Genomic DNA, 20,263 nt, shown 5'->3' on the forward strand with positions numbered 1-20,263 from the left:
TCCTGCCCGACCCAGCAAACAACGCCCACCGCTTGGCCTCTCCGCGCACCCCATCAGATTCCAAGCCGCCTGGATGCCCGGATCCTCCAGATCTCACCGCCGCACAGTTCCATAGAACTTCGCCACCGCTCAAAACCATCAGACCCACGCCGCCGCCAGAATCTGTGGAGCCCACGCCTGACTTCCCATCCCTGCACAACGCGAACACACCCAGAGATGTCATCTGGAACCTCACCCAGTCCCACCCACCACCTTGAGCCCGACGCCTCTCCCTTTGACCTCCCGAGAAAATAGCGTTCAATACCCGTCCAGCAGCAGCCCAATAGCAGTGAGGCGAACCCTCACCGGCCCCGAGCGCCGCCAGACGAGCAGAAGTTCTCAAAACCCGACCTACAGAGTCCGGGTTTGTTGGAGCAGTTTAGGTTTTTCTAGCCATGTAGCCCTAGTTTTCAATCTCTCTCACCAAAAGAATTTTTATGACTGTTTAATTAAATAAATTATTGATTGATTCCTATGGTATTGGATAATATATAAATAGCTTATTTATTGATCTTTAATTAAGTGAGGGTTTGTGTGGAACACTACACCAATTTTTCAATCAGACGACAGTTTTTCACTGTCGTCTGATTATACAGTTTGTTGTTGTCTATCTCAATGCCGTCTGATACATAATCAAACAATACGAAAAAACTGTCGTCTGATAAAGTTTACTACGACAACGACTACACAATTGTCTGTTGTCTGAATACCACGAAGAACAACAGCAATAATACCAAAAACTGTCTTCTGATAAAGTTTACTACGACAGCGACTACACAATTTTCTGTTGTCTGAATACCACGAAGAACAACAGCAATTGGCAACTTAACTCTTGTGCAAAGTAATTTCAGTTGACAGACCCTAGAAGAATATGGACGTGTAATGAAAATTTAGAGAACATTGATTTGTAAAAAACTGTTGTCTGAAGGAAGCTTGTACATCTGCAAAGTAATTGAATGCTATTGACTGACTTTAAACAAGACAAGAGCAAAACTATTAAAGCCATTGTGTATCATTGCTTCATACTTTTGCATCCTAAAATAAACTGTTGTCTGAGATTTTCTTGAACTACAGCTTTCTTGCTTTATGGATCCTTAAAGTCTCTTTTCAACCATATGGCCTCCCAAGATGCTGTAGTAGTTTATCAATTCATACAATTGTAGCTTTTCAATTCTCTGTGGTCTTCGTTTTCATCAGACAACAGATTTTTCTTTCTTTTTTCATCATGTTCATTTGTTAGACAATGGTTTGCTGTTGGTTTTGAATTGTCTGAGATATAAGAGAAGACATACATTCTGTACAATTGAACACATCCTTGATTCCAAAAGCCATTTCATTCATCAGCAATATTCATCCCAACATTTACATAAGAATTAACATTGCCTAAGTGGCTATAACTGCATAAAGCCGGAAAACATAAACGCGTCCACATTGCATTAACCATGCCTATAACTAAAGCAAAAACTAAAACTAGCTAGCAGGAGGCTCATCAAAATACCAAAACAAATGGTAACATAAAGCTAGGATATCCGGTATGTACACCACTTGACATTAAGAAACAGAAAAAATAATGACAAAGGAGTAAATACATCGGCTCGGAGTTCACAGAGTGCTTTTAACATTAGTAAACGCTCTGTCGGATCAAGTCCTTTATAACGTGCTATCTCCTCTCTGCAGGGAAAAGAGATTGCCTTTAGTTGATATCACTTTTTGAATCATATTATATATAGTAAATCTAGCTTGTTCGGTACCCTTTAGCTACCACGAGTGGAATCTACCCCTCAGCAACCTGCAGTAATGTAATCACATACCAGTTTTAATCATGAATTACCACTCTGACATATATTGCTGGAACATAAATCTCTTCCTTTGTACAAATAGAACTTCCTTCATAGCTCATATATTGCTGGAACATATTGAGAAGAGATACAATTGAAAGACTGTGACCAAGCCTGCTCAAGCAAATTAACATTTAGTAGTATATCCTAGCTTTATGTCTTAGAACACCACTTGACACCATTTAACAATTTCAATTTGGTAGTGAAGGGAGATATAAGTTAGAGCAAATTTGGTGGAAAACTAAAATAACTTGTTGCAAGTTATAAAACTACATGAGTTCCAAAAGTTCATGTTTTGTTCGTGTACACTGCAGAAAGTAAAGAGAAATTAGTTTATGGTGAATCATGACAATTAAAGGACGTAAATCATTGGATTACTTGAGCATCACAGAAAGCAATTCATTTAGTACCTGGGCAACTCAAATGGAGTTTTGAGTAGCACCTGCAACAATGAAAAGTTTCATTCTTAGTCATCATAAATAGCAACTTAAGATATCCACAATAACAACATTGAAATCCAAAACCAAGTGTAATCCATGTTTTACCTCCAGCAATGTACTCCATGTTAGGGTTAGAAGCAAGTTCCTCATACCTGAGATATACATCCATGTTTGCGGGTTAAGATTTCATTGCATATCATCAACAAAAGAAAATGTTCATACACAAAAGAGTGGTGTAGATAATATAATTAATGTTATCTGCAGCTACAAAAGTTTCCAGCAGTACCATATAATTGACGCACCTATAAATGTTTCCAGCAGTACCATATAAATGTTTCCAGCGTTCACCCTTTTAGCTAACTAAACTCCTCTGTGCTTATTCCATGATATATCTAGTTTGACCCAATTTGCCTCTCCCTCTCTTCCTTAGTTTTCTACTCAAATTAGAGCCAAGACAAACACAGTAAGAGCAAACACTAGGTGCTTCAATTACAAATACAAAACCACACATAGACATAGCAAACTGAACTTAAGTAATTCTCAAATGCACAAAACAGCATGACAATTTGTCAAAGCTAACACCTTTGGATAGTGTAGTGTTTTTACTTCACAAAAGAAAAAAAGAAGAAGAGAAGATAGTATGAAATCATCAACATCCACTGGATACTTACTGTTCTCTCCACCATTCCAACCTTATGTATGGTACTAAGAAGCTCTCCTTTTTCAAATGGGATCAAGGCTTCCACCCATACCATAGAGTCCTGTTAAACAAAAGACATTCTTATCTTTTAACTTATAGGAGCCCAAACATGACTCAGAGTATGAAAACGTGGCAGAGAAACAATTAGTACCTTCAATTTTTCCTAGATTGCACTGCAGAAATCATTCAAGCCCTGGCTACTCAGAGCAGATATGCAAACAACATCATCTCTCTTTTCTGCTTCTGTTCTGATGCTGTCAGGATCGCTCACCTTATCAACCTGCAAATATATAGTTGTCTATCATCAATCTTATGTATAGATTGCATATACCATTACTAGAGTGAGTATAATTAAGATAACACTTAACATGCAAAGCATTTGTCCAGTAGGCTAAATGGAATCAACAGAATCACTTCCCATCTAATTTAACGATCATCTGACTTAAAAAAAAAAACCCTATTCCACGATCAGCAGATAACATGATAGAGTTGCAATATATTGTTTAGTTACTGAATCACCAAAAAGCAGATTTACTGTACCTTGTTCCACACCATCAACCTTGGTATCGAAGACACATCTAGTTCTGACAAAACTCTGTCCACAGCTTTTATCTGTTGCTCAGCCAGTGGATGACTGAAGTTGATAGCAATATAATAAGAGTTGCCTCGCAATCCACTATAAAGTCCAATTCCAACCAAGAGAATCAGAAATATAGAGGACTTTTAACAAATACAGTAAAGTAGCTACAAAACAAAGGACTGTAAATAATCTACTGAATCTACTGCAAGCATACTCTCAATGTTTCCTTCTCCAGTTAAATCATTCAAGTCCTGAACTAGTTTGTTTCTCTTGTTAGGATCTTCATCACCTGTTCAATTCACGAAGTATTAAACCCTGACTTAACCATTCCAATCACTGTAGAAAAACCTGTTTTGCCAAAAAAATCAAAACCAAAGTAAACAGCATCACCCATATTAGAATCAAAACCAAATTCAATTGAAGAGCAGACCTTTTTGGAGTGGTGGATGATATGAGATGTGTAAGACATATTTAGAGCCAAATCAATTAATCAACTAACCAAAACCCAAAAAAACCTTGTAATAATTATTACCATAAATTCGATTTGGTGATGGCGGTGGATGATACGGGCGAAGAATGGTGTTTCGGGTTCTGGAGCTCTTCAATGGCATCACGAAGGCGTCAAAGGTAGGCGGCAAGGTCGGAGGATTGGGGAGAGACAATGACGACAACATTGCGAAGAGGATGAGAGGGTTTAGGCCTGGCATCTGCGGAAGAGTAGATGAAAACAAAATTAAAACTCTAAGATCTCATCCACATAATTAAGGAATATAAATCGAGCCACTGACATACCCTCTAATTCTGATTTGGATGAGAAGAAAGCCACCGCCAGCTAACGCTCTTAGATCGGATCCTCGTTTGAGACCACGGAGAAAGCTCGTAGATCCTGGTGAAAGTAAACCAACGGGGAATCATGAAGAAAACGATTGTTACCCACAGAAAACCAACGGGGAATCTGGAAAGAAGAAAACCCTATAGACAGATCGAGAAGGAGAGAGAATACCCATCCGTAGTGATTGAATTCAACGAAGAAGAGATACAGAGAGAGAGAGCGGTGAGGTTCGGGGCGAGAGAGAGAGCGGTGAGGTTCGGGACTGAGATAGGTTTTGACGAGAGAGACAGAGAGAGAGAGCGGTGAGGTTCGGGGCGAGAGAGACAGAGAGATAGCGCGCGGGGATGTTTGGGACTTTGGGAAAAAGAGGGAAAAAATTAGGGTTGTTTTGTTAGTAGGAAATTTGGACAAAAGAAAATCAAAAACAAAAAAGAGGGAAATTTTTTTGGGCTAGTGCGAAGATTACGGTTGACCAATTCGATCGGATTCGCCAATATCGTGAAATTTGCTAAATTTTTTACCACACTCATAATTTATTGTAATAATCTCATCCAACGGTCAGTTTTCCCATTTTCTTTGAATTGATAGAGGTTACCCTTTGGAGTGTATGATATATAAATATATATTTATAAAAGTAACTAAGTTTGACATAGTTGATCGAATTCGAAACGAGAACCAAATTGGCTGGATTTTTTACAACCACCATAAAACATTACAATTTCTCCATCGAGCGGTTGGTTTCTCCAAATTCATTTTTCACTTCATGGTTGCTTTAGAATGAACCTCAACAATTTAAATGCAATGTATAAGTCATACAACTTTAGGAGGCAAATTGGTATAAGCTAACATATTTGTAATTAAAATTGAAATTTTTATCTTATGTCCATGCAAGAGGTAAAACCGTCGCAATTGAGCACAAAATTACTACGGCAAAGATTTTCCGTCGCAAATGATAAGGGTTAATCGCGACGGAACATTTTCCGTAGCAATAGGGTGTCAATTGCGACGGCAACTGTTGCCGAAGTAAAAAGGCGAAGCAATTGCAATTGTTTTTAGTAGTGCTAGTCAAAGTCAACAAAATTTAGGGCCGGGTAGGGTCGAGCCAGGGCTTAAATATGCTAACCCTTACCCGCCCGAAAAGCCGGATCCGTTAGGGCCGAAAGGGTCGGGTCGGGCCGGCCCTCAAATAGGGCCGAAATGGGCCAAAAAAGGGCCTTATTTTGTTTAACAAAAAAAAAACATTATTTTTTTCTTCTCAAAATATGGCTTAATGGTATATATTAATAGGCATATATAAGGATTATATGTGATCCAAAAATTCTAAAATGGAAATTGACCAATCTGAAAATTCTCATATGTTTATATAACATTGATAGGTATTGTGTAAAAAAATTAGGCCGATCTGCCATGAATAAGGCGCCCAACGTAGTGGTCAACGCTTTGCACAAGCAAACTTCCCTAAGGGGAGCGGCACCATGCGCGGACAAACGTTGCGGAATTTTGACATCCGTAAGTAGACCCCCTACCCATGAGAGTGTGGGAGCTGAAAGATAAAAAAAAGTGAATTGCCAAGGACCGGTTAAGAGCATATTTGTTTTATGTTCTATTTAGGGTATTGAGTTGACGGGGTAGATCGAGGTCCAACCGAATGGGGAAATTGTTGAAATTTCTACCACTAACATATATTCATATGCAAACAACATCCAGCGGTTCATTTTAAAAAATTCCATTTCGTCCCCCATTTTGCTCATGGAGGGTAACAAGCCTAATAAACTAGTTATACATTACAAGACATAAGAATTATGTGCGATCCAAAAAATTTGAAATGAAAATCGATCAATCGGAAAATTCTTATATGTTTATACAATAGTGATAGGTATTGTGTAAAGAAATTAGGCCGATCCGCCGTGAATAAGGCACCTAACGGAGCGGTCAACGCTTTGCACAAGCAAACTTCCCTAAGGGGAGCGGCACCATGCGCGGACAAACGTTGCAGAATTTTGACATCCGTAAGTAGACCCCCTACCCATGAGAGTGTGGGAGCTGAAAGATCAAAAAAAGTGAATTGCCAAGGACCGGTTAAGAACATATTTGTTTTATGTTCTATTTAGGGTATTGAGTTGACCGGGTAGATCGAGGTCCAAAAGGAGGAGGAAATTGCTGAAATTTCTACCACTAACATATATTCATATACAAACAACATCCAGCGGTTCATTTTAAAAAATTCCATTTCGTCCCCCATTTTGCTCATGGAGGGTAACAAGCCTAATAAACTAGTTATACATTACAAGACATATAAGAATTATGTGCGATCCAAAAAATTTGAAATGAAAATCGATCAATCGGAAAATTCTTATATGTTTATACAATAGTGATAGGTATTGTGTAAAGAAATTAGGCCGATCCGCCGTGAATAAGGCACCTAACGGAGCGGTTAACGCTTTGCACAAGCAAACTTCCCTAAGGGGCTCCGGCACCATGCGCGGACAAACGTTGCGGAATTTTGACATCCGTAAGTAGACCCCCTACCCATGAGAGTGTGGGAGCTGAAAGATAAAAAAAAGTGAATTTCCAAGGACCAGTTAAGAACATATTTGTTTTATGTTCTATTTAGGGTATTGAGTTGCCGGGTAGATCGAGGTCCAAAAGAAGGAGGAAATTGCTGAAATTTCTACCACTAACATATATTCATATACAAACAATATCCAACGGTTCGTTTTAAAAAATTCCATTTCGTCCCCCATTTTGCTCATGGAGGGTAACAAGCCTAATAAACTAGTTATACATTACAAGACATATAAGAATTATGTGCGATCCAAAAAATTTGAAATGAAAATCGATCAATCGGAAAATTCTTATATGTTTATACAATAGTGATAGGTATTGTGTAAAGAAATTAGGCCGATCCGCCGTGAATAAGGCGCCTAACGGAGCGGTCAACGCTTTGCACAAGCAAACTTCCCTAAGGGGAGCGGCACCATGCGCGGACAAACGTTGCGGAATTTTGACATCCGTAAGTAGACCCCCTACCCATAAGAGTGTGGGAGCTGAAAGATCAAAAAAAGTGAATTGCCAAGGACCGGTTAAGAGCATATTTGTTTTATGTTCTATTTAGGGTATTGAGTTGACCGGGTAGATCGAGGTCCAACCGAATGCGGAAATTGTTGAAATTTCTACCACTAACATATATTCATATGCACACAACATCCAACGGTTCATTTTAAAAAATTCCATTTCATCCCCCATTTTGCTCATGGAGGGTAACAAGCCTAATAAACTAGTTATACTACATTACAAGACATAAGAATTATGTGCGATCCAAAAATTTTGAAATGAAAATCGATCAATCGGAAAATTCTTATATGTTTATACAATAGTGATAGGTATTGTGTAAAGAAATTAGGTCGATCCGCCGTGAATAAGGCACCTAACGGAGCGGTCAACGCTTTGCACAAGCAAACTTCCCTAAGAGGAGCGGCACCATGCGCGGACAAACGTTGCGGAATTTTGACATCCATAAGTAGACCCCCTACCCATGAGAGTGTGGGAGCTGAAAGATCGAAAAAAGTGAATTGCCAAGGACCGGTTAAGAGCCTATTTGTTTTATGTTCTATTTAGGGTATTGAGTTGACCGGGTAGATCGAGGTCCAAAAGAAGGAGGAAATTGCTGAAATTTCTACCACTAACATATATTCATATGAAAATAACATCCAGCGGTGCATTTTAAAAAATTCCATTTCGTCCCCCATTTTGCTCATTAAGAAGTTAACATTACATTGGTAAAAAGGTTTCAACTCGACCAATTGATTATTTTTAGTTATGTTGATTACTTGATTTATTTCAAAATTGGTATTACATGAATATATTGTCCAATTTGAAATAATAGCTTTGTAATTATTACAGTTAATTAGTTAACAGTAATTATTGGTAAATATTAAAATACCCATAAGATTATATTAAAACGGCGGCGTTTTTGCCGAATTAACGGTTAATTCTTTAAAAAAAATTATTTTCTTCTTCTCAAAATATGGCTCAATTTAAAAGACTCATTTCCTAATATGGCAGATTGAAATAATTTTCTACACTTCCATAGTTTTATACATATAACACATGTAATAGAAAATAACAAAAATAAAATATTAATTTTAGGGCCGGGTTAGGGCCGGGCTTTAAGGGCCGGGCCGGGCCTAGCCCTTACAGGCTCAATCGGGCGGGGCCGTAGGGTAGGGCCGGGCTTTATTTGTGTGACCCATACCCTACCCTAAACGGGCCGGGCGGGCTTAGGGCCCAAGGGCCATATGATGAGGCCTAGGGGAATCTAACTTCAGACAACAGCATTTAGGGTGCATTGTCTGAAGATAATGTGACAACAGATGAATAAAAACAGTTGTGTGAAACCAAATCAGACAATATCTTTTAGCAAGTATTGACTTAAAAGTTATTGCACAACAGACAATGAATAACAGTTGTGTGATTGAACAATCAGACAACATCAAAAATCAACCATTGTCTGAATAAACCTTGGACAACATTGAAATAATAACTGTTGTCTGAATTGATCCATTCAGACAACATCAAAAATCAACCATTGTCTGAATAAACCTTGGACAACATTGAAATAATAACTGTTGTCTGAATTGATCCATTCAGACAACATTAAAAATAAACCATTGTATGAATGAACCTTGGACAACATCACATAATAACTGTTGTCTGAATTGATTCATTCAGACAACATAAAAAAAATGAACCATTGTCTGAAATGATTTTGCACGACAGCCAAGAAAAAACTATTGTTGGATTCGAAAACTTAGACGACAGAATATTTCTTGCTGTCGTCTGATTATTTCAGACGACAGTTAAAATGTTTGCTGTCGTCTGATATGTGTTGTCTGATTCCGAAATTGGTGTAGTGGAAGTTCAAAAATTTAACCATTCTTATGTGGAGTTTGCTCAATCAATATACATTTATTTTTAGGCTAAATTTCTTAAATACATCCTAAACTTGGGTATAATTGTCAATTTACACCCAAACTTGTAATTGCGGAAATTAACGTCCTGAACTTGGCGAAAATTGCTAGTTTACACCCTCCGTCAATTCTAACGTTTTTCTTCCAAGTATGAGGTCATTTTATAATAATAATAATTAGTTTTTTTTTAATTAAGAACAAATATACATAAACGGATAAGTTATAACATCCTGAACCTAAAACCCAAAAACAGGAGTCGCTAACCTAAAACGCGCCTCCGCCCGGCTGAGCTGCTTTGGCGGCGGCATGGCTCAACCCCAGCCTTCACCTTCTTTGAGAATGGCATGGCATCTGTGCAAATTTCGGAAGAGCCTTATCTTCGTGGATTGGAAAGATGCAATATGAATCTCATTGGTCGATTGGTGCTTCCCGCGAAAACTCCACCAGTAAAGACGCATGAGTTGACTGTGCAGCTTAGGGATCGATGGCCTTCTTTGAGGGGCTGGTGTAAACACGAGAATCTGAAAACAAATAGAATGCGGATACATGTACAAAAAATAATAATTTTATTAATAATTTAAATGTGGGTTACAATCTTTGGGTAATCCTCTGATTCTATCTCCGATGGTATGTTTGACTCAAGGGCGATTGATGCTTGATCTTGAGTTGGATGGTGGCCACGAGGGTTGACACGTGACAAGTGCTTGGGCTTGAGGTTGGTGATGAACCGGCTATTTTGCAGCTTGATGGTTCTTCACACACTTTGAAGACTTCTAAACTTTGGGAGTGATTTTTCTCTTTGGCTGAAGTCCTTCTCTTGATTTGAGAAGGGGTATTTATAGTGTTGGCGTCTCTCTCAATTTGGAATGCCTTGATGACAAGTAATTAATTGCATTTCCTTAATAGCATAATTGAATCAATCAGCCTTAATTAATTGATTTAATCATGACCATTAAGAAAGTTAGCCAATTAATTTGATGACTGATTTTAGTCTTGATTATCAATTTAAATTAATTGACATCTAATCAATAGACGACATTTAATGCTTGATTTTTCTTGGAATCAATTGATTTAATTTGATTGATCAGCTTTAATATCAATTGATTTAGTCATAACAAACTCATTTATTGTCGTCGGGTCTTTCATTTGTCGCCACGTGTCATTCTCTGAGTCTGCTTGGTTTTGCTTACTCACAAATCACGTGCACATTTTGTGGGATCCACATGCCGACTAAGTTTGTTCGGTCATAATTTCAAGTGTTGACCGAATTATTTAACGAATTTTATTTTCATTAAATTCTTGTGTCTACAAATGCCCCCACTTCGAGATGCGCCGTAAACATGTCGTCACGTGTTGGAGGTGTGACTTGAAGTTTGAATTTTTTTTTTTGGTCGCCTTGACTTTGACGGCTTTTCCATTTTAGTTTGTCGCAATGCTTTACTTTAACGGAGCTAGCTTCTAGAACTCCAAAGTCATAGAGATTCCAAAAAAAATCGTGATTTAATTTAATAAATATATTAGGGATTTCAAATAGTGATGAAAACCCATAACATAAATATTCATGGAATCACTTCTTGATTTTTCCTTGTGTAAGATATTCACCCACAAAATTTCAGCAATTAATATCCTTGAGCATCACACAAATTGGTGCCATATATAGCAGGAAATTTTGATTCCCTCCATATTTTCCTAGTCTTAACTAGGAAATTCCTTGCTTAAGAAACCCTAGCCTTTCAATATAACTAGAGGCCTCCTCAAACTTTACTTTCAAACCCGTCTTCCTCAATAATAGTGACTCTAAGACTCGCTGATGGCTCCCAATTTCCTTGCTTCGTTGCCTTTTGTCCTTGTGTTGCAGAATAATATCTAGCAATTAAGGTGATTTGTCTTCATTCATTCCTTTCAGAGATAATCGATGCAGCCTGTGCTTACTTTTTTTTTTTTTTTTTCTTTCTCTATTCTCTGACAGCAACCTGCTGCTACAGATTTGCTGCTTCTCCTGGAACCTCGAGACAACGCGAGCTGTTGGTAGCGACAAGGTAGGTTTGTGGTATCTCTCATTGATTTATTGTCTTCCTCTGTCGATTAACCTTCCTTTTACTATTATTATTGTTTTTTTTTTTTTTATACATGCCATGACTAGCTTTTTCCAATTATCCATGATTCCATGTCCCACCCTCTGACAATATGGACATATGCACGTGTATCCCAAGCATGATGATTCTTTTTTCTTTGGTCTGAGTTCAAACTTCAAAGCATGATTCTCTTTTTCTTAATCATGCTCTGTCACATGCCCCCACCTTCTTTTCTAATGATGTCGCAGCTTTTTTTTTTTTTGTACAGTACATGCCTTATGAATGGTTTAGTAATTTCTGTTTTCTTCTCTCTTTCCAGGCTCTTAATGACCATTGAAGAATGCGGACAACCCAAGTGCTTGAATTTTTCCACTTCTTGATTGTGGGAAAATCTACTCAAAGCAGTTAGGCTTTGTGTGTTTGTCGATGTCAAGGAGAAGAACGTGAACGTCCTAAGTGCTAGGATTCCTCCACCTTTACACGTGGTAGGGTCCACTAAAAGCAGTTAGGCTTTGCGTATTTGGTGGCTCACAAAGAGAAGAACGCTAACGTCCTAAGTGCTTGGATTCCTCCACTTTTGTGCGTGGTAGGGTCCACTAAAAGCGGTTAAGCTTTTTGTACTTCGTCAGGCACTCGTGATCGCGCTTCTCGTCCTTTTGTGGCCATGGCTTTCTTCAAGTGCTTCAAGAAAGGGACATTCACCATCCTCGAGGATCCGGAGGACACTCAAAGTGATGGCACTACTCTGCAGGTGTATCCATCATTGACTGCGCCTCAAGCAATCAATGTCCCTCCTTATGACCTTTCAGCTCACATCCTCCAGTGGACTCATGTGGCACCTCGTCAACTAGCTATGTTTCGACAACAGAGGTCTGGCCATGACAAACAAAGCTCAAACGTGTTGTTGTCGAAGTCTTCGCATCATGATCAGAACAATCCTCAGGTCCCATTCACGCTTCTCAGCGATCGTATATGCAACGGTTCAGTCCAGTGGAGCAGTGTATTTCGAGCAAACGGGGGGGGGGGGGGGGTTCTCTTACACAGAGTTCTACTGGGAATGGGTAGAAGATATCTTAAGCAGGAATGGCAAGCTTATTAGGGAGGCTGGTCTCTATCGAGCGATATTTGCCTCACTATTCAGCTATGACCGCGTTGCACCTGTCATACGGGCTTTCTGTGAGTATTGGTGTCCTACGACGAATACCCTCCACACTTCTAGCGGGGAAATGTCCATCTCCCTCTGGGATTTGGACCAACTTGGAGGTTTGCCCATTGCCGGACTATTTTATGATGAGGTTGTTCTAGTTGTTGCAGAGCTTTCTGCAACAAGCAAAGGGAGTTAACAAAGCTGCTATTTGTTTCTCGCCTACCATAAGCTCTGCAAGGAAGGTCAAGGGCAGAAAGTGAAGATAACTTCATGGATATGATACTGGTATAGAGGAGCTTTGCGCATTAAGAGGCCTCCGAACAAAAGCAGCAGGAACAAAAGAGACCCACCCCCGAATGCGTTTAACCCATCTGGCACGATCCATGAGATCCGATAACGAACTTCTGTGTGAGCCCCCGAAATTTTTGTTTAATTTTTTTGAAGGTAATTTTCGCCAATAAGATTTTTCCGCAAGGAGGTGATCTAAGTGAAGAAATCGATTTCAGAAATTGTTTTGGTATCGAGATCACGAATTGGGCCTTATGATTTAAGTTTGGGCCGAGATTCTTTCATTTGGGCCTAGACGGTTACAAAAGTTTAGTGCGGCGACCGTTTGTTAAAGTTTCGAAGACCATAGATTGAGTTGTAACAAAGTTTTGGATTTTTAATTTTCACGAGATCGAGTTTGGGCCTAGGACGAAGTCGAGAAATAATTTAGGAAGTTTTCGATGAAAAATGAGTAAAAGAAATGTTACGAGCCCAAAACCGAAAGCAGTAAGCTAGGAGAGTTCGGTAATTTGCCGCAAGGGCAAAATAGGTATTTCACGGACATGGGTATAAATAGGAAAGTGAGAAAACCCTAGTCTCATTTCTCTTCCTCTCTCCCTCTCGGCCGCATCCTCACTCTCTCTCTCCCGACCTCTCTCTCTCGTCCTCCCACTGCCAGCGCCGGAAAACACCATCTCCGGCCACCACCTCGCAAAACCGCCATCACCAATCGATCCAGCATCCAAAACCAACCCAAGCCCGAGCCTTACTGTCGACATGCATCACTGCCAGCCTCTGCGCACGACCACCCAAGGCTGCAACGCCACTGCTGCTCGACCCTCGCCGGTTCCCAGCCATCCCTTCACTACACCGCCGCCTCCAGTGAGCTCAGAGAGCGCCGACCATCAAGCCCCCAACATCCCATCACCAGAAAACGTCGAACGCACATCGCCGGAAATCGAGGCTCTGCATGCCTTCGTTCTCTGACCTCCTGTTCGAAACGAGCGAAGTCACCTCCAAGGATAGAATCAGGACCTCACGATCGACCAAAGCCCCCTGGTTTCGACCTCCAACTTCGGCAGACGTCACCGTACGCGCCACCGCTGGCGCGTGAACCACTGAGAACCGCCATGATGGGCACCAGCTTACTCCTCTTCGTCTGGTAAGCTGGATTTTTATCCCTCCTTCTTAGTTAAGACTCCTGCTTTGATCTAGATTGGTCCCTAACTCGATTTGTTAATTTGAAATCTGTGAGGAGTATGGAATTGGTGTTTTGGAGATTTTGGAGGAGGGAGAAACTGTTGGTTCAGCCCAACTAATATTGGAGATTGGTAAGGATTCCCGAACTCTGTCTTGGTTGCGAAATTAGTCGGGTATTGAATGTTGATTGTATTGTTTTTCTGCTAAAGGTTCGAATGGTTGATGGTGGTGAAGTACAGCCATGTTAAATCGACTGCTAGTCTGGAAAAGAAGAAATGGTAAGGGTCTGGGTTTTGAATCTGTTGTTGGTGAAACTGTGGTGGTTGTAATCTGTTGTTTGAATCGAGGAATGAGTGTGGTTAATGTGTGAAATTATTGATACCAGATATGTGACTCGATTAAGTTTTGGTATTGTGATTCACGGTTAAAATTGTAAAGATGGGTAATAAGAGTAATTTAAGTGTGAGTTGATGGTAATTGCTAAGTCACCTGGATTTTGGCCCTTGTAGTGTTAGGTGGGAAGTAAATGGCTAATTAAGTGAGCATTTTGAAGAAATTGGTAAATAAGAATGTACCACTCATGACAAGTAAATTAGTGTGGTGAATGACATTATTGAGAATGGGTCAAAAGTTTGGATTAAGCATTTTGTAGCTATCATATCCCGAAACGAGTTTGAGAAATAAATTGTTTGGGAATGACAATTATTTATTTGCTTAAGGTTAACGGGTAAGCAAAAAGGGTGAAACCGGTTGACCCGAATTACATAAAGACACGAAGTATGATCTCCATATCCCGGATAAGATTACAACGTTAAGTGGATTATTTGGGAATGGTAATTGTTGATTGTTTTCTTAAAGTAGAAATGCTAAACCAATCTTGGTCAAAGTGCTAAGTATAATCACCATATCTTAAATGATTCAAATGCTATATCATTTGGATTATTTGGGAATGGATAGTAGATTTTATGTTAAAGGATAATTCGATGGACCTAAAGAGAATTAAATGAATGCTTTGGTTGCACGGTTAATTGGTTATAGTGACGTCAAGTTACTCACTGGTGTAATTTTATTATAAAGGACCCGAGCATGTGCACTTGGATTTGGACAAATGGTTGAAAGTCGAGAACGAATCACATTGTGGATGAGCACTCCATATCCAGGTAGGGTGAGCTGTCCCTTCCTTGTTAGAGGCTTTTCAGTATATGTGGAATGCTATACTAAGATAGTATGTTGCCTGCAAGAACGTTTTTGGTTGTTCATCAGTCGATGCCTCGTGATACATGTGTTTTCAGAACTGATAATTGCTAATTGTGAAAACCGAGGCTAGACTTGCATGTTGAGATACTGTACCCTTGTATGTGTGTACTTATGACCTGAAAGTGAATGGGACCTAGACGCGTTGATTCCTAGGGATCCCACGGTGTCGATAACCGTGAACCTCCGGAGGGGGCTGTGCTCCTATGTTTGTCAAGGAAAGGAAAATACAGACAGTGAACCAGTCATAGGAGACTCAGAGCCAGAAAATGGACACTTTCGCTACTTGTAGTCACAAAGACTACAGAGTAGTTGGCACTCCATATCCAGCCAACTACTCTGTTAGAGGATGAGCACTCCATATCCAGGTAGGGTGAGCTGTCCCTTCCTTGTTAGAGGCTTTTCAGTATATGTGGAATGCTATACTAAGATAGTATGTTGCCTGCAAGAACGTTTTTGGTTGTTCATCAGTCGATGCCTCGTGATACATGTGTTTTCAGAACTGATAATTGCTAATTGTGAAAACCGAGGCTAGACTTGCATGTTGAGATACTGTACCCTTGTATGTGTGTACTTGTGACCTGAAAGTGAATGGGACCTAGACGCGTTGATTCCTAGGGATCCCACGGTGTCGATAACCGTGAACCTCCGGAGGGGGCTGTGCTCCTATGTTTGTCAAGGAAAGGCAAATACAGACAGTGAACCAGTCATAGGAGACTCAGAGCCAGAAAATGGACACTTTCGCTACTTGTAGTCACAAAGACTACAGAGTAGTTGGCTGGTTCTCGTACTCAGGACGAACTAGGTCGGTCACTGATTTATTTTACTTTAGCCGGCAGGTAAGTATCTCGGAGCTCCAAGTGTGTGAAGCATACTGCATATGTTTTATGAAAGAAAACAAATGTTTGTGGTTGCCACTTTTCTTAAAGCATTTTTCGGTAAACGTGCACAATATTATGTAGTAAATACTTTCAAGTATATTATTTTTCAAACCTAGCATGGTTGGGTCGGCCCCTACTGGGCATGCGAGGACGAAAGCTCACCCCTACTATAGTGTGCAGGTTTCGAGCATGTGGTCGGGAAGCGTACAGGGGAGGCACATGGCACGGCTTGGCGCATTTCTCTTTAGTTTTATCAAAAGAAGGTTTTGGTCCTTAATCGGATTTTGAAGTAGCTTGTTTATTTACTTTTTATCTATTTCCTAATCGTTTACCAAAATTTCGAGAGACCCGTAACCCTGGGGCGCGTCTCTCATACTTGTATTTACTTGGTGATTTGTTATTTTCCAAATTGGGCTCCTATTGTAAGCCCAAATCCTTTAGCCCACTTTAAAATTCCGCTTTTGAAAATGTGTTGTTTGGTTGCTAGAATGACTTGTCCAAGAAAGTGTTTTGTAAACCAACAACCTAAACTCAAAAGGCCTTGCGGTTTCGGGTTGATGAGCTATCGAGATGCCATTCGTGACATGTTGATTCCTCATTGGCTCGGAGTCGCGGCGCTGTGCGACCCCCTCTCGGGTCACCACATTCTGCAGACCTTGTAGTAGTTGATAACTTAGGCATAGAGGGTGAAGATATAGAGCCCACCTATTTGGCTGCCTTTCTTGCTTGTTGGTTGTGCCTGTTTGTTTTACCCAGAGACAACACCAGTTTGATTCGTCCGGGAGTATTCAAAGTCGCCAGCAAAATGTCACAAGGTCTAAAATTTTGCCTAGCAGTACCGGTGTTGGCTAGCATTTATCAGGATTTGAACGAGATCTCTATTTCCAGTGATTTAGGTAATTGTTCAGCTGTTCTTCCTTTTCATTATATATACGTATGGCTAGCAGAGTACTTCGGCACCCACTTTCAATCTCCACTTCCAACGACCTAAGGCCCCATATGGTTCACTTCTTCGGAGAATTTTCAGCTAAGCATTTTGAGGACTCACAAGCTCTTTCTTTGTTCAATGCATGTGACAATGTGAGGATGGATGCATTTGCCTGGGTATTTTTGGAGAACAGAGTGATTATCAACCACGATAACATCTCCCATTTAGACTTCATATATCCCATCAGCCTTCGATCCGGGTATCTTTCTCTAAGGCAGGATAACTGACGAGTCATTCAACCATACAATCCACATCAGTTTAGTCGACAGTTTGGTTATGTCCAAGACATTCCTAGCAGCCTTAAGAATGACATTCACATCGGCGTACTGGCTCTGACTTATAAGCGTTGGGATTCTTGCACTAGAATGAACACCAAGTGTGTGGTAATGTTACCGATCCAAAGTGCTATCACAGAGTACATGGTTTGACAGGACCCGCCCCGAATTTCCCCCTGAAATCCGAAGTGGCCCTGCGGGGCCCACCTTAGAAGAAATTCTACCAAAAAATTTGGCAGAACTTCCCCTAAAATGGACTACCCAAAACCTGTTGAAAGACACAAAGTACTTCAAACAAACCAACCTTATACTCCTGGAGCCACCTGCTCCCCAAATCACAACTTCAATTTCTCAAATAACAGTCTCAACCCAAAAACAATATTAATCCCACAGCTTATCAGAGCAATATTAATCTATTAGGTATCACATAAAACCGAAATAGAATGAGTACGCGGAAGCAATGCTGTTGGCTATGCCTCAACTCCATGTACGCCCGACCTCAACTAATCTAGCCTGCAAACTGGGCATTTGAAACCGAAGGGCCCAGGGGAAAGTACATAAAAACGTTAGTGTGAGTGGACAAAAATAATTAATTGTAAAAAACAGAAGAGTGTATACTTTCCCACAATTATTTCATTAAAAAACTTTCGATGCATGCAATAATTATGAAAACAAGCCACGAGAAGCTCCTCTCAAGAAATGGGGCTAGTCACAAATAACCATGAAGAAGAATATAAATTCCGATGCTCGAGAAATAGGACCAGCCCCGCTGGTTAAACGGAAATCGGACTAGCCCCGCCAGTCAAGAACAACAATAAAAGGATACGGGGAAGAGAGTTCACCATACGGGAATGGAGCCTCTCAGGCTCTACCTACCCTCGACTGCCACTCACACATAGATTGTGCGAGGAGGAGAACTAATAACCTCGACTGCCACCCACGTGAGGAGGAGAATAAGCTACCTCAACTGCCACTCACAAACACAAAGTAAGTGAGGAGGAGACCTAATCGAATGACCCGAGTATGGTGAGGAAAAACATTCAAAAACCAGTAAATCCATAAGGCTTCCCCATATTTCTCACGAGATAAAATGTAATCCAACGACGTGACCCCGCACGCCAAAACTTAAAATATATAAGTGAGAAAATAATAACGAAACGACGGCGTGTCCCACACGCCAAAAATATTCTCTAAAACATAATTGAAGAAGCAATGAATAATATATAATAATTCCCTCGAGAAATCTCAATTCCAATGATATTCCAGAAAAAATCTTAAAATCGACGAATAAAATTATACTTTTAAATTCCGGAAATACTTCGGAAGATAATTCGTCGAAAATCGCATGAATCATAAATTCAAATAATGATCATATATCGGATATAAACACCAAAAGCTTAGTATCCACGAAATATATCACAAATCCATTTCTTAAATCATAGTTGAGAATAACTCATAATTAATCTTCAAAAATTTAATCGTATTCCTGAAAACAAGTAAATCAAACTCCGGGCATAATAAATTCGTATCCGAAATTTATATGGAAAAACAATCTCAAAATTATAATCCAAGACAAAATATTATGCTCGATAATAAAATGATAAATAAATTATTATTTCAGGAAAATAAATGCATGCATCATTCTTAAAAATAAAAGTCCACTCACAGTACTATTTAGGCAACCACGCATAAGAGCTCCTTCACCCAGTAGTAATTTGATACGTCACCCTGAGAAATTAAAATCCGCAAACGAATGAATATTGGATGGAAATTAAATTTACGATAAATAGGAATTGAATTTAGATCCACTCCTCTATGTCCAAAGCCTTCAATTCTCATTGGATTCCTTCCAAATTTCACCAAAATCACAAATAAAAACTCTTCATCATTTATGTGATCAAACTAGCTAAAAACAGAGATTAAGTCACTGTTCACCCACCGCACTGTTCACTCGGCGGCACTGTTCACTCGTCGGCCAACTCCTCCGATGGTCACCAAATTTTGACAGCGGCTTCATCTCAACATCCTTAACACTTCTTTCAACTACCACCAAGCCAGAAAACAACAAGAACTACCTCAACAATTAAGAAAACAGTAAACCCCAATTTGTAAATAGTGGCCGGATTTCAATCTCAAAAATCCTCCAATAAATCTATGCAATATTATACTCAAAAGAAAACCCATGAGGTAAGGAAGAGATTGATACCATTTTTGCTGCCGGAAATTGCCGGAATCCGCACCGGAAGATCTCTTTCTTTCTTTCTCTCTCTCTCTCTCTCTCTCTCTCTTTTTTCTTTCTGGTTTCTGTCGTGAAGGATGGGGAGAATGGCTGGAAATGGGGCTGATCAGCCCCTTATAATTAAGGTGTGATGAAATGACCAAAATACCCCTCACACAAAAATACTCATAACTTTGGCATACAAACTCCAATTTATACGTACCACATATGCACGCGCTCGGTTTAACGTCCTCTACAATTTTCATGAAAAAAATTTTCTCAAATTTTGACCCGAACTAAAAGTCAACTTTTAGGGCCACTAAAAGTACCGAAACGACAGTAAAAGTGAAAGTAATTGCCGTTTACCGGGCAAATAACTAGTAAACTGGTACTTTAAGATACGGGACGTAACATGGTTACCCGAGACTATGTCGATTGGTGGTCTAAAACCTACCGTTCTACACTAGTGAAGACAACTAAAGTAGCGCCTACTAATGGACCACTGCACAAGTCTCTGAAAGCAAAAGAAGATAAGAAAGTCACCCGTGTAGCACCGCCT

At 39.9% G+C, this 20,263-nt stretch overlaps 4 long non-coding RNA genes across 6 annotated transcripts; all 4 read right to left on the minus strand.

Annotated features, from left to right (window-relative positions):
- Positions 1 to 1,354: 1,354 nt before the first annotated feature.
- On the minus strand, positions 1,355 to 1,907 carry LOC133719878 (uncharacterized). The gene is made up of 2 exons (XR_009851513.1): positions 1,791 to 1,907; positions 1,355 to 1,710 (listed from the first exon to the last, which is right to left on the minus strand). It is a non-coding gene; the product is annotated as an uncharacterized LOC133719878 (long non-coding RNA).
- Positions 1,908 to 1,917: 10 nt separating this feature from the next.
- Positions 1,918 to 3,079, minus strand: LOC133719879 (uncharacterized). 2 transcript variants are annotated; one of them, XR_009851516.1, is made up of 5 exons: positions 2,989 to 3,079; positions 2,620 to 2,751; positions 2,423 to 2,469; positions 2,288 to 2,319; positions 1,918 to 2,185 (listed from the first exon to the last, which is right to left on the minus strand). It is a non-coding gene; the product is annotated as an uncharacterized LOC133719879 (long non-coding RNA). The 2 variants fall into 2 exon arrangements; XR_009851515.1 differs by lacking the exon at positions 1,918 to 2,185 and having other exon boundaries at positions 2,193 to 2,319.
- Positions 3,080 to 3,192: 113 nt separating this feature from the next.
- LOC133720263 (uncharacterized) lies at positions 3,193 to 4,223 on the minus strand. Its single transcript, XR_009851788.1, has 3 exons — positions 4,130 to 4,223; positions 3,558 to 3,945; positions 3,193 to 3,297 (listed from the first exon to the last, which is right to left on the minus strand). It is a non-coding gene; the product is annotated as an uncharacterized LOC133720263 (long non-coding RNA).
- Positions 4,224 to 17,221: 12,998 nt separating this feature from the next.
- LOC133723357 (uncharacterized) lies at positions 17,222 to 19,959 on the minus strand. 2 transcript variants are annotated; one of them, XR_009852952.1, is made up of 4 exons: positions 19,693 to 19,959; positions 19,426 to 19,529; positions 19,153 to 19,214; positions 17,222 to 18,006 (listed from the first exon to the last, which is right to left on the minus strand). It is a non-coding gene; the product is annotated as an uncharacterized LOC133723357 (long non-coding RNA). The 2 variants fall into 2 exon arrangements; XR_009852953.1 differs by having other exon boundaries at positions 19,426 to 19,557.
- Positions 19,960 to 20,263: the final 304 nt, after the last annotated feature.

The sequence above is a fragment of the Rosa rugosa genome, chromosome 7 (assembly GCF_958449725.1).
Source record: "Rosa rugosa chromosome 7, drRosRugo1.1, whole genome shotgun sequence".
NCBI lineage: Eukaryota > Viridiplantae > Streptophyta > Magnoliopsida > Rosales > Rosaceae > Rosa > Rosa rugosa.